This window comes from Megascapheus bottae, chromosome 22 (genome assembly GCF_031878675.1).
Source record: "Megascapheus bottae isolate mThoBot1 chromosome 22, mThoBot2.hap1, whole genome shotgun sequence".
NCBI lineage: Eukaryota > Metazoa > Chordata > Mammalia > Rodentia > Geomyidae > Megascapheus > Megascapheus bottae.
Genome location: NC_143530.1, coordinates 4,955,811 through 4,974,336, shown reverse-complemented (window position 1 = coordinate 4,974,336; position 18,526 = coordinate 4,955,811). Strand labels below are relative to the sequence as shown.

The 18,526-nt window shown below is 47.4% G+C and overlaps 1 protein-coding gene across 1 annotated transcript in view; it reads right to left on the bottom strand.

Moving 5' to 3' along the window:
* Positions 1-17,564, bottom strand: part of Adgrf5 (adhesion G protein-coupled receptor F5) — a 66,247-nt gene extending 48,683 nt beyond the window's left edge. Inside the window, exon 1 of the mRNA XM_090355527.1 lies at positions 17,389-17,564. The gene's annotated coding sequence lies outside the window, so the exon portion shown is untranslated. The remainder of the gene's footprint in view (positions 1-17,388) is intronic.
* Positions 17,565-18,526: the final 962 nt, after the last annotated feature.

Below are 18,526 nucleotides of genomic sequence, written 5' to 3'. Positions count from 1 at the left end.
AGTCATGTTCAGGCTGGAATTCTGTCTAAGGGAGATTTGATGGATGGAGCCCAGGGATAGGACATAAGGGCCTCGGATGAGTCGGTGATGTGATCCCCAGGCTGCACTTAGAGAATGCTGGCAATGTCGGAGGAAGGCTTCTGACGTCAAACCTCGGGGTTTGAGCTGTAGTCCTACAACGTCTACTGACATGGCTGTGCTGCACCAGGGGATCCTGCCGAGGCCTGCTTTCCCCGTGTGTAAAAGAGGGGTGGCAGAAGTGCTCACGGCATGGCTGCATTCGAGCGCAGGGGCTCAGCAGCACACTAGTGCCTCATGCCTGAAATGATGGCTTCTCGGGAGACTGACATCTGAGGATTGAGGTTTGACCACAGCCCAGGCAGAAGAGTCAGTGAGACTCTTAACTTCCCACGAGCCATCAAAAACCTGCACTAAAGCCTTTCCTCAAGCAGTAGAGCACTGACCTCCAGCGAAATAACTGCTAAGAGCTAAGGCTCTCCGTGCAAGCTCTAGTTCTGGTACCAAAAACTAAAGAGACCAAGGAGGAAGAGCTCCTGTCTGCTGCCTTTCCCCTGACCCCACCCCTGTCTGGAGACCTGGGTCCCTGCCTCTAGGCTCATCCTCTCCCCGCTCCACATTGTCTCCCTTCCTTCTTGCCTGACTTCTCTCCTGACATCCTATGCCCCCACCATGCTGTGTAAATAGTACTTAGAAGGCAGACAAGCTAGGAAATTGGCTCCCGGAGCCCAGAAGACACCAGGCTCTGGACTCTCAAGTTCCTTATGAGAAATGGTGTGAAATTTCCATACAACTTATACACATCCTCCTTTCACCCAATACACTACTACAAACAATGACTATACCATAAATAATGTACTACATATAATACAGTATCTAATATACTATATAAAATACCATATAATAATATGCTACATATATAATTATGTAACATAGTATCATGCTATATAAAATATTGTAATATAATAAATAATATGCAATGTAATAACTACACTCTAAATAACTATATAAATAATAACTATACTAATTCCATAACTAATAACTATATCATTGTTTAAGAAGTAAAGATAAGGGGAAAAAGTCTCCATGTTCAGCACAGAGGCAAACATTTTTTCCCAAACGTTTTCAATCCTGAGGATATGCCTGAGTAAAACAAGCGTATGAACATTCAAAGCGCAACCTTCCATTTGTAAGTACCAGCTCCCAGGACTGCTTTCCACAGGTGGGGCTGGCTGTACCTTGCCTGCAGGGAAAAGCCCCCATCAGCGAGAGCACCTGAGCAGGACACCTGGCATAGCACTCTGCCTGTTCTGGTGCTGGTGGGCTTTCTGGCGTGGCTCCAGCCATGCTGCATGCTGCCATGCTCGACCCTGGACTGGCTTCCACTTGCTCTTTCTTCACAAAGCTCTCTCTCTTCTTAGCCCTTCACCCCATTCACACTTTGGCTCAAATATGGCCTTTTCACATATCCCCGTCAGCCCTCCTGCTCCCCTCACTTATTTTATTAGCTGATGGTAGTGGTGGTGATGATGACGATGACGTTTCGTTTTCTTTACCGAGCCTCTTGCTATCTAGTCAGTCTCAAACGTGATGCTCCTGGTTTTGCCTCAGGGGCAATTGGAATTAAAGGCATGAACTCTATGTCTGGTTCAAGTATTACCTCTCAACACTATAATGTACTTTTTCATTGGAGTCTATCTCCAGCTGCACTTTTTCCTCACTAGAAAGTAAGCTCCCTGGGGGACCCACTCAGCAGAGAACCTTTGGACAGGGCAGAAGAGAGCTGGAGTTGTTACATTAGTGCTAAAGTCCAGAACTTCAAATGAATGAAAAATTACATTATGATTTAGCTTGGAAACACCCCATCTCTCCATCTTATGGGGTAAGATCTGTTTGGGGGAGGGGGGTTGCTTGCTTAGCTTTGGGTCTTCGTTTGTTTGGTTAATGTGGGGTTATTTTCCCCCTGACAATCAGATGCTGGTGAGCCTTGAACCCAATGTCACCCACAGACATTGTCTTTTGGTATTTCTATATCCATGCCAGAACCATTCTTCTCAGGGAAGAAACAAGTCAATACCTGGGAGTTTTATCAATGGCCTTATTTGTTTTTGTTACGGTGGGTATTATTATTACTATTATGTTGGTGATTGAACTCAGGGTCTAGGCACTGTCCCTGAGCCTCTGTACTCAAGGTGAGTACTCTATCACTTGAGCTGCACTCCACTTCTGGTGTTTGGTGAGGTTAAACCGAGATCAGACGCACAGACTTTCCTACCCTGGCTGTCCACCTTCTGACTTAGAAGTAGGATTACAGGGATGAGCTATTGAGGCCAGCTAAATGGTCTCATTCTTATCTTTGCTGTGTATATTTTGGCAAAGCCCCTCTGAATGGAATTGGTCCCATCTGAGCTGAGCTGCCCCCCATCTCCCGGGGCCTTATCTGTATTCTTGTCACTGCACCCGCTGGCGATGGATGAATTTCCCCAGTGTCCTCCAACCACAAATAGCGCACGGCCAGGGAAGGTACCCAAGCTTCTCCTTTGCAGTCATCAAGGCAGAGCTGACAACACCTTATCTGCTCCTTATAGTCAGTGCGGCCCTAGATTCGGCCAGGAGTCCCAGACACCCTCCACTTTTCTCTGGAGAGCTGCCTTCAGGCATAGCTTGGGTTCTCCTGGGTGATTTGCCATCTAACTAGTGGTGACCCCAGGGCCTGGAATAGGCTGCCCCTGCGTCTCAACCGTGGTATGCATGTCAGAGTTACCAACTGACCAAAACTTGTCCTTGACTTTTCTTCCTCCGGTCCTGCCCCCCCTCCAGAACCTCCCGCTACCCCGGGTCTCCTGGAGGAGAGCAGGGCATGTGAGGGCTCCTGCCTCCCTGAGAGGGAATCTGCATGGAAGGAAGCTGAACTTCCCCTGCTGAGCTATTGCTAGTGGCTGCTCTTTGAAATCAGCTCGCTCTGCGGACATTCTGGATGCCATCCACCCTCCCTGTCCCAGCACAATGACCAGGACGAGGTGTCCAAGTTCAAGAACTTGCCTAATTACATTGTTTTTCTGTTTATCAGGACAACAAAGCTATTTGGGAGACCTGAAACAAAGTACACAAAACACAGCTACGTATCAACAATTACGTGCTCATTCCACACCCACGCCCCCCGGCTTGCCTTAGCTGCCCCAGAATGCTAAGAGAAGAAAGGCACAGGCTCTCTCCTCACAGAGATACAAACACACAGAGAGACACGCGAATAGGCAAGTGTGCACCTTCACACACACTCAGACTTCTCTTCAGTGCAAATGAGCGTTAAGGAGGCAGAATCCTGCACCATAATCCTGGACCATGAAAAAAATCCTCCAGCGTTGATACCCGAACCAGGTCTCTTATTAACTCCTTCCTTGTATTTAATCTAGTGTTCTCTCATTTTTATTGAATGATCCTTCCTTGCTTGCTTCCTTCCTTCCTTCCTTCCTTCTTCCCTCCCTCCTTCCTTCCCTCCTTCCTTCTCTCTTTCTCTTTGACGGTGGGAATGGAACTCAGACCCTCACACATTCTAGGCAAATGCTCTGATTTTAGACCTCATGACACTGAAAGTAAGAATTTTATGACTGACATAGTTTAGCATGGAAGGATTGACACCCACCCTGTTATTCCAGGCGCATACAGATGTCAGGAAGAACCTCAGTCTGCAAAACCCCAGTATGCGTGGACATGACTGACTGACATGTAGGCAGGGCAATCCAACCCAAGCCTGGCTATACACATTCCACTGTGGGCCTCACCTATAAGACGCTGTGCCGGGCTGTGAGGCCAGGAAAGGGTTGGTAGGTTGGAAGGTGGAGAACTGGACCCTGCCAAGGTCAAACCATCTAGGCTAGACAGATGGAGAGCTGTTTGAGCCTGAAAGAAGCTTGAGGCCTTGGATAAGGGAGGCAATCATGGCTATATTCGTCCTATTCTCTGCAGGCACCTGCACTACCCCCATCCCCATACTAAACTCAAGAAACCCCGTCTCGAACCCTATAAAAAAAAACAAACAAAAAAAAACCTGACCCTTCCTTTCTCCTCCATTTTCCTACCAAGTATCGCCACCACATGCTGATGAATTTTTATAGAGGGAGGGGTACTGGAGTTTAAACTCGAGCCTTCATGGTTGCTAGACAGATACTCTACCTGTTAGCCCAGCTCACTAGCCTCATTTTGCTCTGGTTATTTTTGGGGATACTCTCTCTTTCTCCCCACCTCCTTCCCCAGCCCCCACAAACTGGCCTGGACTGAGATCCCTGCTTAATCTCTTGAACAGCTTTGAGAGCACGCATGCACTGTCCTACCCACCTTTCCCTTTTGAGACGGAGTGCCCAGAATTTTTCTTTTCTACCAGCTCAATTGATTATTGCTGTCTCTATCTCTGGAATAGCCAGGATTACAGATATGAACCACCCAGCCTTTCAATGAAGATTTACCACCACCAAGAAATAGTGGAGAGAGAACCCAGAGCGCAGCAAGGCTGCACGAATCCCCATGTCCAGGGGGCACTGCCCGTCTCCTCCGAGGGAGACTAGCCTTCACCCCCCCGCGCCCCCTCCATGGGCCCCATCTGGAAAGATTCCCTCTATGGAGAGGAAGGAAGACACCCACGGCTCTCTTTCACTACAGCTCCAAGCCCACATTCCCTCAGGCCCCCTAACAAAACAAGTGTGGTATGTGGGGCGACCTGGGGTCAGATAGGAAACAAGCTTGGGCTCTGCTTGAGTCTGAAGCAGGAAGCAGGAAGCCTTGTGAGGGACAGGGGTGAAGCTGCCCTCTGGGACAGGCTGTCCTGTTACCTCCTGACCTTCTCTCTAATCAAGACCCTGCAATGAGAGTGGTTCGTGCTGGGAAAGCAGAGCTTTGGGCAGCCATTCCCACCCCGAGTGTGTACAAGAGATGATCCTCAGTCTGCTTCTTTTCATGGTGTGCCCTCCTCCAGAGGGAGGGGCTGTGCTGGACTTGGCTTACAATCTCCAACTCCAAGCAGGGGCTGGCTGTGACTTTCATGCTCCCCTGAGTCCCAGCACCTGCAGATTCCAGAGCTCTGACTGCAGACCTTCAGAGACACCCCGCGGGAGAGGCAGTGCTGCAGACCTTGCTCGGTCAGAAATGTCTGAGCCACTCCATATAACATGTCCTGGAGATGTCCGCTATCTGCTCATTCTTTCATTCTTTTCTCTAGCTCTGGGCCCTGCCACCCCAAGATCCAGCTATGAGACAGCAGTGAAGACAGTCGCTGGGATAATCTCTGTCACCTCGAAGAGTGCCAGCTGGCCTCAGTTTACCCACCAGGCCCATCTCCACCCTCCTCTGCCCTGGAGGCCAAACCCCCTCCACATGCACAGACACACACACAGTCTCTCTCTCTCTCTCTCTCTCTCTCTCTCTCTCTCTCTCTCTCTCTCTCTCTCTCTCTCTCTCTCTCTCTCTGTCTCTCTGTCACTCACACACACACACACACACACACACACACACACACACACACACACACACACACATACACACACACACACACAGCCCTTGGGTCTTGGGAAGCTCTGCAGGATAGAAAGCAGGAGTAGCAGCTTCTACCTGGCTGCAGTTTGGACTCTGGCTGTGGTTCCATCCTTAGCCTCACATCTGAGGGCCACCCTGCCTCAGTCACAGGTCTTGCCAGGTTCCTCTGACAACAGCCCCCCTTATCCTCTCTCCACACATCTTTTTGCTTAGGAAGAGGAGATCTACTTGGCGTTTACTCAGGGCTGACTGTCTCAGCTCTTCACCTGGTAACCTTTGAGGGTGTCGTTACTTTCTGACATTGGCTGACAGATGATGTAAGCAAAGAAATAAGTTCTGTTGAGCAAAAACACTACAAAGACATATAAAGTAGGATAAGGGCCATAGCTGTGTGTGTGTGTGTGTGTGTGTGTGTGTGTGTGTGTGTGTGTGTGTGTGTGTGTGTGTGTGTGTGTGTGTGTGTGTGTGTGTGTGTGTGTGTGTATGTTGGAGGTTGGCACTATGCCTCTTTTTCCAGGTTATTGAAACCTCCCTTTCTCACACTTACTCCATCCCTAGCCAGCTGCACTGTCTCAGATCTCCAGCCAACGGGGCAACAGGGAGGTAAATGAGAACAGATAAGAAAACTTTATCTAGGGCCAGGAGCTTGGCCTAGTGGTAGAGTGCTTGCCTAGCATGCGCGAAGACCTGGGTTCCATTCCTCAGTACCACATACATAGGGGGAAAAAAAAGCCGGAAGTGGTGCTGAGGCTCAAGTGGTAGAGCTCTGGCCTTGAGAAAGTCCAAGGACAGTGCTCAGGCCATGAGTTCAAGCCCAGGACTGGCAAAAAAAAAAAAGAAAAAAAAGAAAAAGAAAAAGAAAACTTATCTGTTAAGCCAAGCAGTTCAGGCCACTGAAGCTCCAGCATGCCCCTCAGGGCCCCAGGGAGTGTCCTCCAATCGTGACTGCTCTGGTTCCAAGCAACATCAGGAGTACCAATACCCAGACACGAGTGGCTTGCGAGCAAACTTGACTGGCGACATCACCTGCCTGTTGGAATCTCGCATGCCCTCTTTAACCCTAGAAATCCTACAGAACAAGTTCTCATAGCCACCTGTGCGTCTTTGTTATAGGAATGATGTGCTCTGGGATGTTCCTGACAAATAAAGTACTACCCCTCTTTCTCTTCCTTTCAGCTGGCCTGAGATCCATCATTTTGCCATGTCTTAAGCAGCAAATCACAGACAAGCCTGGCTGCTCCCTCCCACCTTCCTGTCATCCTTGATAAACATTGCTAGATGACAAGTTATGCATGTCTTTTATTTTCCTCCCCACCTAAGGAGGTCATGAGAATAAGAAACTCTGGATTTGCTGTTGGAAAGGAAACCAGGGTTTGGTCCATGAGGGTCTGGAGTGTGTGGGGGGGTGGGGGGGGACTGGATTCCTCTAAGTCCCTGGGAAATCTCAAAACTACCTCTTCTTCTCATCTCAAGAAGGAGCAGCTTGGTGAGACCAAGTGGCAGCTGGTTCTCACAGGTAGGCTTCTGAATAAACCCAGCAAGTATCTACCCATTAGTATTTCAGGGTTCTGCCTGTGACCTTCTGTAGTCTGTAATCTCAGCTATTACTTCAAGCTCTCTGGGTGACATTTTTACTTTTTATTATACTTTGTTGTTGGGGTGATAGAGGGGTTAGTCACATTCATATGGTAGTGAACACATTTCTTCTTGAACACTGATATCCCTCCCATGTTTTCCTTCCACTTTCCCTCTCCCCACCCCCTTGTATAAACTAAACACTAAAAGCCACAATACATTGTTCTCGAGATATATTCTCTCATAAGATATATCAGAGAGTCCCATCTATCCCTCCAAACTTGCCTCATTTTCCCATTGCTTCCATTTTCCTGACTGTACCAAACAAAAGCCCCAGCAAAGTCACTGCTCCCTCCTTAACTGAGTGGCTCTCTGCTACCCGTTGTGGTGGGAAGACTCTCGTTTTAGCAAGGTCCATATACTGACCAGACTCAGAGTATAAGACTGAAGGCAGAATCAGCACCAAGATGGGCTCGAGGGCATGGAGGATGGTGGGGACTTATGGAGAAACACAGCGAACAAATGCACAACCAACTCTGCGTACTTGGTGGGCTGCAGCTAAAATCTCGATGTGAAAATTAAACGGATGGGGTGGAGAGAGCAAGTGAATAAAAAGTGATTGTGTCATAGGCTTAATGAAAGCAGTTTTCCATTTATTTCCTTTGAATACAATTGTGGTATAAATAATAATTCCGATTATTTTTAGTAACTTTCCTTTGAACTCATTGTTTCAAAACTCAAAGTGACTTTCAGTAAGGGTCAGATTTTGTTTGTGAGGATGTTGTTTGGGCAGCTCCATTTAATGGGTTTCACTATGAACTAGTGTGAAAAGTTACACAGTATTAAACAACCTTCAAAAATAGATTTAGCCCCATTCGTCTATTAGGAAATATAGAAGAAAGAGGAGATAGAATCCTCCTGGATAGACAAGAGCTTACAGGTGCCTCTATACACTTGGAGACATGTCTATCTACATTTTAATAGCTTCGACTCCTGGGATGATTAAAAAACTTTCGCAGGAAATTTGGTTTCTTATGGCTTGGGTTTAGTTGCTGTTAATTGTTGTTGTTGTTTTTCTCTTCCTTTGGGCCTCACTCTGATTCCTTATTCATTCGTGTGAAAAGTTGTTAATTCAGTCGTTTGGCACTTTTTTACAACCACGTAAGAAGTTTGGTTTCTAGTCATGACATCAAAGAAAGCAGCTATTCTTTGGACTTTGCTTTTACCTAGCTGTTTTTGTAAACAAAGGGAAAAGTTAACACATAGGCCTCTTCTCCCTCATCCATCTTCTCAGCCCACTCTTGGAGGTGATTGTGGATTTCCCAGCCTCTTCCTGACTTATCTGTCAAGGAGGAAATAACAGCACTCAGGATATTTTGGTCTTTGCTGCTGATCACTGTGAGAGGCACAGGTCTCCTGTTTACGCAGTCACAGCCTGTTTCACAAAGACTCAGACCCAAAAGTGTTCTAGAATGCAGAAGAACTTGCTCCAAAAGTCACAGCTCTAAAGCCCTCCAAAGGCGCAAAGTCTTGACTGGAGTGTTTGCTCTGGGTCATAAGTGATTTCCTGCTTTGCAAACAGAAATTTCAAATGGCCCATTCTTTTTAAAACCCTATAATTTACCATAGTCCAACCTCTTACAAACCAACACGAACCAGAAAAATCAAAACCATTTGGGCAGCATTATCTTAAACTCCAGAAATATTTAAAAGTAGAAGCTGCTTTGATGATATGAATGATAAGACATTTCATAATTCTTCCTCCCAGGACATTTCAAATTTCATTGTGTCTTTACGATCACCAAATAATCTTGGCTAAATGCATGCTTCCCTCTCCGAGATGCTTACTAAGGAGACAGGGCCACAGTTTCAGTGTGCTGCCTCAGCACCCCACAAAAGATGCGGATGCTCGACTTAAAACAGTAATTTACATGAGATATGAAACTTACATGTACAAGTACGGGGAAGAAGCATATGATTAAAGGAAGGAGAAGTCACAGAATCCATGTGGGAGATTAAAGGTTGTTTGCACATCATTAAATTTCATCAGAAGAAACCAAGGTTTGTTCTTTAGTCACAGGTTAAGCTTATTTATCAGTTTTATCTAGATATTTATATCTTGAAGTCATGTCCATTTACCAATAAATATTTGTGAATGACTTATTCACTCACTAGATAAATAGTTCTGAGCACTTACTGAAGTTAAATACTTAATATATATAGATGTACATGCATGCATATATATACATATTTGTAATAGCGGGGATTAAACCCAGAGCCTTCCCATGCTAAGCCCTGAGCTGCCCAACCCTCGCCCCAGAGTGCTTTTAAGAAATACATTACCCATGGGTTTCACGAACTTACAGTTTGCTATTGGTAGAGGCGCTTAACTCATTGTGATTATCAACTGCAATTTCTTGTTGAGAACTGACTTTGTCACAGGGCTACGCTGAGTGTTTTCTGTTCATGTTTCTTATCCATGATGCCACAATCCTCTATAACCATACTCACACAACTCTCACATTACTCTATAAACCCTCAGCTATTCTAATACCCCGTAAATTGTTAACAGTTCCTGCATTAGAGGGGACAGTTGGGGAAAAAAGTTATGTAACTTGCTGACACTTGTTTAAAAACTATAGTTAAGGGCCAGGAGTTTGGCCTAGTGGTAGAGTGCTTGCCTAGCATGCATGAAGACCCGGGTTCAATTCCTCAGTACCACATACTTAGAAAAAGCCGAAAGTGGTGCTGAGGCTCAAGTGGTAGAGCTCTAGCCTTGAGAAAAATCCAAGGACAGTGCTCAGGCCCTGAGCTTAAGCCCAGGACTGGCAAAAAAAACAAAAACAAACAAAAAAAACAACTATAGTTAAATTGATTGAAGAATATGATGTAGAATCCCAACCTCAGATCTAGTTCTTACCTCTATCTTATACTGTGCTCCAAGACTCAACTTGGTTGAGACATAGCGTTGTATACAGAATGGGACAAAGCCTATCATATTCTTTTCCAAAGCACATGGGCCAGACAGTCACAGGTGACAAATTCATCAGGAAGAACATCTTAGCAAAAATGACTCTGGAAGGTAAAAGTCACTAACCTACGGGGTGTGGTAGCTCACATCTGTAATCCTAGCTACTCGGAAGGCTGAAATCTGAGGGGCATGGTTTACAGCTGGCCTGGTCGGTCAGACTCCTGTCTCTAGCAAAAATCTGGAAGGTCACACCTGTAATCCTAGTTACTCAGGAGGCTGAGATCTGAGGATCAAGGTTCAAAGCCAGCCCGGGCACAAAAGGACCTGAGACTCTTATCTCCATCTAACCTTTAGAAAATGGGAAGTGGGGTCTGGCTCAAAGGTAGGGCAGTAGCCTTGACCTAAAGAGCTTAAGAACAGCACCCAGGCCGAGTTCAAGCCCCACGACCCACAAAAAAAGAAAGAAGAAAGAAAGAAGAAAGAAAGAAAGAAAGAAAGAAAGAAAGAAAGAAAGAAAGAAAGAAAGAAAGAAAGAGGGAAGGAAGGAAGGAAGGAGAAAGAAAGAAAAAAAGAAAGAAAGAAAGAAAGAAAGAAAGAAAGAGAGAAAGAAAGAAAGAAAGAGAGAGAAAAGGAAGAAAGTGTGGCTCAAGTCGTATAGTGTCAGCTTTGAGAGAAAAAAATACAAAAGGACATCAGGCCCTGAATTCAAGCCCAAGCATCACACACACACACACACACACACACACACACACACACACACACACACACACTGTGTCAATAACTTTCCCTGAGCAATGCAGGCAGAGCCGCTTGTACACTGGTGTAAGTGGCCAGAGAATGCAGTGCTGGCCTTGCTGTCTAGTTGTTCTTGGCCTCTCACACCTCCGCCTCTTTCCCCTCCTTGTTCAATAAGCCCAGATCCTCAGAATCTGCATCCCAGAAAGACTTCAACACATCCATTCCCTGCTGGTCCCAGGACTCTATCTGGAAATCACCTGGCTTTGCATCCCTTACACTGAAACTCTCAGATCCATGTAGTACAAAAACCCACGAAGGAGGTGATGAAGAGATTAGGTTTCTCAGATCCAATAGCAGACCTCATACTTCCTCTCAGTAGCTAACAGAAGGTCTACTATGCAGAGCTTTGGGGCATCCACTGGTCCTGACCCTTCAGAGTCCACCCAGCCTACCGGAGAGAGGAGGTGAGAAGCAGAGACACTCTACTGACTCCATCTACAGTGTTCACCAAGATTCTCCTGCAGGCACCTGGGCAAATTACTTTAATGCCCTTGGCAAGGTGAGTAGACAAGTTCTGAGTCGCCACTGTAGAATCTACCCACCACCACAATGAGACACACGAGTTCTACATGATCCCCTGCCGCTTGCCAACTCAGTCACGCGTGAACATCACACACAGTCAGGCGCATGCATGCCAGCAGGACTCGCATGCAGCTGAAAGCCCAGATCTCTTTTGCTCCTTAGACTGACTGCTGGCCATGTGATTCTTCCCTTCAGTATGGACCAGAGGTGCCTCTGAAGGTAAAGGGTTAAGAAAGGATGCCTAGTAACACCTCAACTCCTTCTTTGAGAAATAACAAAGAGAGGAAGCACAGCTCTGGTGGAAGGAAATTCTCAGGCCTCACTCTCTACATTCACAACCTGCCCTGTGAACCCCTGAGGGGTATCAGACAATAAACACTGGCAAGCAAAACAATCTATAAAGGCATTTCTACTAACATTCTCACATTGTCACCAAACAGCTAGGAAATGTTTTCCTCTAGCTGGGGACCTGGAGGGTCCTGGATAGCCACCTGTGGGCAAACCAATGCTGTCAGCCTGCAAGGGGCAGGCGTTGGTACGTGCAGCCTCCTCTGGTTCCTTGGGCCTTTGTTTGTGCAGGGTGTGGGGTTACAGCCCCACTGGAATTCAGGCCACAGACCCACACAGGGCAAGAGAGGTACAAGACTTGAGACTCCTCCCAGGAGAGCTTCAGACACACCCCAAGCAATGCAGCTTTGGGCAATACCACGGTGGCCTTCCCCAGACTTGGGGAAGAGCTTCACACAGGCCACAAAGCCCCTATGTGTGCCAGTGAAGCGACAGCTTGGGCTGTTGAATGGTAACTTAACTTTAATGAGAAATTCTCAGAAGGAAGTTCAAAGTAAATTAGAACAAAATTGCCAAAGCTTAAGCAAAAGTCTGGGCCAGGTTTTGTGCTACAGTTTATTATTTATTCCTAAACCACTAAGAGGTGAGATCTGCTACATTCATTTTTGGTTTTGTATATGAATCAATGAAAGAAAAGTCAAGGGGAAAATAAAATTAGGAAGAAAGGTACATGAAATAAAGTCTGAAGAAAGTTTCAGGTAATTAAGGAATCTAATATCCACTCTCAAGTGCGTGTATGTGTGTGGGGGGGGCCTATGTTATGTACTATAATTGTATATTTTATTAAACTATGTTCAAAACACCCAAATATTATTGCAACCCAACCTTGAGTCCTCCAGTAGCATACCCACACCCACACCGAGACAGGACTCAGCCAGACTCAGTCCACAGGGCAGGCTGGCCCCCTGATCAGGCTGGCACCCTGATTCCATCAGTGGCATCCTGTGTTGCTCGGGTACTTTCAGATGGGACATCCTCCATGCCCATTCATGAGTTCCCATCTGGCCAGAGCAGCAGGTAACCTCCATCTTGACCCCCAGCACTGCCAACCATGTCAAGGGACAAGATGACAGGTTCCAGACTTCCCTCAAGGCGGGGCTAGCGGGAGCCTCTGCCTCCTTCTGCCCTTTGTGCTGCAACAATGGGCGGAAACGCGGCCTTGTTAGAGGAAATGACCAGGGCCCTCGTTTGGACATTAGACAGTGGTTTTGCTATGCTCCATATCTAAAAATAAGCACCCAGGTCTGCGAGGGTGCCCAGGATGCTATCCTAGGATGCTATCCGCACTTGATTACATTTCAGAGACACTGCTTTTATCATCTTGTTTTTAAGCAAGCAGGCCTAGGTAAACTCGGAGAATAAACTATCATGGCTTTGTTTTTATGCAACAAATAGCAGTATTCATGATATCCATTATATTGAAGGAACTATGAGGCTCTCTCTCTCTCTCTCTCTCTCTCTCTCTCTCTCTCTCTCTCTCACACACACACACACACACACACACACACACACACACACACACACACACTGTGTCAATAACTTTCCCTGAGCAATGCAGGCAGAGCCGCTTGTACACTGGTGTAAGTGGCCAGAGAATGCAGACTCTCCAGTGCTGGCCTTGCTGTCTAGTTGTTCTTGGCCTCTCACACCTCCGCCTCTTTCCCCTCCTTGTTCAATAAGCCCAGATCCTCAGAATCTGTATCCCAGAAAGACTTCAACACATCCATTCCCTGCTGGTCCCAGGACCCTATCACAGAGAGCTGGAAGGAAGCAAAGGCACGCACTGGGATCCCTGAGTCCAGAGAATGTGGTGAAAGGCAGACGTGGATGAACCTGGCTCACAGGAAGCACCCAGCCCCACTCAGCCTCTTCTTTCTCTCTTCCAAAATCACACATCCCATCCACAGACCTTGCAATCCACAGGGTGATAGATCTACTTAATTACACTTTCCGAATTAGATTTGCAAAGACGACGAGCACACATCCGTGTAGCCGATGAAGAAAAATACAGGGACAGTGATCTACGTCTCACTGACGTCTTCCTGACTATTTTGGCAGGAAAAAAAAACCCCACCACCATGCAGCCCATCTCTGTCTGTGTGCCTGCAACAGGGCTGAGCCACAGTCCTGCTTTTGCTAGATGAGGGGTTTCGAACAAACTTTTCTCTCCTCCGTAGTCTCGCTTCCTTTTTTATTCTTTTTCCTGGAAGCCCAACCTACTCAACTGTTGCTGCAAAAATTCTATTGTAGGATGATTGGGAGGGTGTGGGGAGAGGGAAAGAGGGACACAAACATGACAGGGGTATCAATGTGTGAGCAGTAATGCACCTACTACCTGGCGAATATAACTGTTACCCCTCTGTACATTATCCCCACAATATAAATAAACAAATATCCTATTTTAAAACTGTTTTAAAAAGTAAAATAGAATAAGTTAGTGGAGCTAGTGAAAAGTCAAACGTCAGCTCCCATCCACTGCAGACTTTTTTTTTTTGGGTGGCTGTGGTTACGGCGCTGACATCATGAGATTCCTGGAAATGGGAAGGGACCTTTGAGGTCACCACCCCGACCCCACCCAGTGCAGGCATCCCCCTGGGAACACCCCGGCCCCCAGTCTTCCCCGGTTCTGGACCCCTGCCCAGGACAGGGCGTTCACCATGTCTCAAGGTAGCACACCCCTCGCAGACAGTTCTGATAGTGAGTAAGTCTATGTTTTCCACCTGCTGGCCTGCGGTCCCCTCTCTCATCCACAGGGCAAATTCAAGTATTTGAAGGCAGCCTACAGGACTTCCAGGTGCATTTCTTCCAGTGGCCACTATAGATTCAGAGTGACCATTTTCTCACCTTCACCATCTTGGCCACCTTCCTCTTTGAAGATAGACACAAACACACCTGTGTGTGTGTGAAAGAGAGAGAGAAAGAGAGAGAGAGAGAGAGAGAGAGAGAGAGAGAGAGAGAGAGAGAGAGAGAGAGAGAGAGAGAGAGCACGCTTCCACTTGAGTCTCCAGCTCACTTTGTTTTCAGGTGACTTTTTTCAGATAAAGATCTCACAGTGTTTGCCCCGAACAGCCTCAGACTGCCCTGCTTTCTTGTCTATGGCTCCCGCCTCTCTGGTAGTCTTTGACATCATTGGCCACCATGCCTGACTTAGATGTTGCGATGAAATCTTACTAACTTTTTGCCCCTGACAACTTCAAACCATGCTCCTCACAAGCCATACCTCGCTGGAATTCTAAGTATAAGCCTCTGTGCCCAGCTCTAGGATCTGGTATCTTTCTTGAGGCGATGTATTTTCCACTTTAGCGAGGCCTTCTCTCCCCTGCAGCTCTGCCTTGTTCACTGCTCAGACAAAGCCAGGCTTTAAAAAAGGTTGTGGGCCCCCCACTAAGTCACTTGGCAGGGGCAGGAGGCCACTCAAGGGCCAGAGTTCCCACAGGGTCACTTACTCCTAAATCAACCACCTTTGAGCATATGAACACCTTTGCATGTGCCATCAAGTGTTCAGATTCCAGGTCCTTTTTAGTTTCTCTCAATGCAGCAACTTGGAGGGGGGTAGGAAGTCCTCTCATGCGGAGCTGCGTGGAGATGTCCTTGGGGAGTGTGTGCACTTGTGGCCTTCGCTGTCGTATCCCACACACATGGCCAAGGGCCCGGTATGTGGTGGGGCCCAGAATGTGCTGCTGAAAAAGCAAGACCCTCCCCGCCCCCCCCACCCCCCGCCCACTGCCAGTGGCAAGGCACAAGACGCAGACTGGGAAATGCAACCCGAGATAGACATAGAGACAGAAATTCTGAAAGGCACGGCACACATGGTAGCTATACAGAGTATTTGGTGAGCTGGGTACCATGGAGAATGCCTGCAATCCCAGCACTGGAGAGGAAGAGATAGGAGGAGACTGAAAATTCAAATCCAGCCTGGACTACATAGTAAGAGGAAACCTCACCTTAAAAGAAACAGACAGAAAAGCAGTTTAGTGAATAAATACACCCTGCAAATGCTCCCACACATCAATCAAGTGTGTGGTACCTTGTTACGAGACAGGCAGTCTCCCGGGAAAGCTTCCACCAGGGATTTGAAGCAGATTCGCTCACGTGTGAGTTCACCACACCAATGGAGCACAGGCTTTGTCCTAGTGCCAGGCTCCCGTTTCCTCAGGGATGAGACGGAGCAGAGCAGCTGTCATTGAACCAGCATAGAACGCACTCAGTCCTGTGTCTGAGATAGTTCACCATGGTCTAAAACAACCACCGGCCTGGGGCACTTGAGAAGGAGGAAAGTGGAGCAGCACCACGCTGGTAAAATCATCAGGCAGCCAGGATAATTGAACACGGAAGGTGAAATGGTTCGCAGGTGAGGAGAACCACATTGGAGTGCTTCACACCCGGAAAAGCCAGGTAGAGAGAGGGGAGCCAGAAGGGAGACCACCGTGAAGGTCTCCTCCACCCTCCCCAAGTCACCGCTCCCCAGACTTCATCATGTTCACCCTCCCAGCATCCCCGCTAGAAGGCAAGTTGGGTAACTCTATGCCACGCACGGCACATCTGCATCTCTACCAAGCTCCTGGCTGATGCCAGAGAACCACAGAGTGTCATGATGTCTCTTCAAGAAGAGTGGCACAGTCAGGATTGTCTTTTCCCAACTACGCTGTGTGGGGGGAGGCGGAAGATGGACTGCATGGACACGCGATCCAGGTAACACAGCAACACAGAATTGTATGCATCTGAGCTTAACAAGCTCAGGAACAACACTACAAGTTCTAAGAAACAGGTGTAAAAGGGCTGGTAGCTCATGCTACTCAGTATAGAATAGTTCTCCCAAACACAAAGCTGACAATGAAAAGAGGAAGTTAAAAGAACAAAAATAATGTAAGAAACCAGACCAAACTTAGGCCTCTCTCTAGATCTCAGCTGGTTCATAATCTTGTGCCCCCAATAGTGAGCACACAAGAGTGGGTACTCAGAGTGGCTAGAGGTGAGCTGCCTGCCCTCAGACAACAATGGTAATGGAGTAAACAAAATTAGCCTTCATGTCAAGCTTCATATACACCGAATGTCAGGAAACCTCAGAGAGAGTGATTATTCCATAGAAAATTCTACACTATAGCCATAGGTCCACCAAACAAAATGCCTTCGTTGGATACGCCAGTGTTTATGAAACATCAGACTTCTTCACAATTAGTACCTCTGTGCTCTAAACTAGAAACACCTTGTTCTAGTTCTCTGCAAATTCTCTGCCTGATACATCATTAACTAGGTTAGGAGGGACAGAAAGAGCTCACAAAGGAAAAAATTAAAAATCACAATAAAGGTCTACCCTGTGGAAAAGACCACTGCCAAACTTTTCCTCTTATGTAGAAAGGAAAATAAATAAAAATAAAAACAACCTCTAATGAGATTTGTCCTCCAGGGAAAACAAGTATTGCATTCCTGTCCTATGCTTGTGAAGTTTATGAAAAGAGGTATAGATGGAAACTTCCAATGGTATCATCTCTTTCTCACTGTATTGTCTCCCAGTCCTGTAATCCAACCAAATCTCCACAAGAAACAGGGTGGACACCAGGCAGCCAGAGAGGAATGCTGTGCAACGGTGAGTTCACATACGAGAAAAAGCCAAAGCCTGAGGTACCTACCTTTCTCTGCTGTAGCTTGCAACCTCCTGAAATTTAACCCGGTCTTCCCCCCAGCCCTCTTAAGTGAGGTGATACTTCGGATGTCCCATTCAGTCAGACAAGCAGAGAAGGGTGGGGTTTCCCAAGAGCTGACTGCAGATGGGGCTCCCTCTGGCTGGCACAGGGAGAAGGCAGAGGTACAAAGTGCCTCTGCCTCCGGAGTAAGCCAAAGCCACCCTGTGGCTGGAGGTGGGGGCTGGGGTGGGGGTGGGGAGGGGAGGAATTGTAATTAGAGAGCCTGGCCACATGATTTCCTGGATTTGGTGGCTCCTGCTTTTCTCCCTCAGCCCCCTAGAGGAAACACAAAATTTAGACTTGTCCTCTGGTTATGGCAAAGGAGAGAGCAACTATGCTGAGACAAGAAGAAAACCAGCACCAGGCAGGGAGCCTCTGGGTCAGTGAGCTCCCCTCTCACCAAGGACTGAAAGCTTCCTGAAGTCTCTCCTGAGTGTTTAATTCAGCAAAAGTCAAGAATGCCCTCATCCTCTTCCACTGAGCTGGAGGGCAGGCTGGCTGGGGTCCAGATAGGGCCCTGGCAGGGCAGAGAAGGAAGGCAGGAAGACCCTGGCCCCTGTCTAAGCTTTTCCTCATTGGGAAAGCTGGTGGAATTCTCATCAAATCGAATCGAATCTCCTGAAATCCTTGGGCCCTAAACTATTACGCAAAGGCTGCTGCTCGAAGATGGCTGAACATAGCGTCTTTTGACACCAATAGAAGATGCAATGGCAGGGCCAGTTCATCAAACATTTAAAATTTCAAGATGGGGAGGAGAGAAGGCCTAGCCTGGCACATGTGTGAGGACCGGGAGACTAGACACAGGATCAGGGGCACTGCACAGGATATCTTCCCATGAAGCCAATTCTGGCCCCAGAGGAGGTGGGACCTCTGGGCCCCTTGGTTCTCCCAGGCCCAGTGTTTGAGCTGTCAGAGGCCTGGGCCTTCTCTTTCTCTGTGGGGCAGTGGCCAGGCCTTGAACATCAGCGCACTGTGAATGGTGGGAAAGGGGATGCTGAGATGTGGGCACAGACCTCAAGGGGACCTTGAGGTCACCTCTCCTGGAAGCCAGAGAAATCCCTCCATCACCGTCTTTGTGGTACAG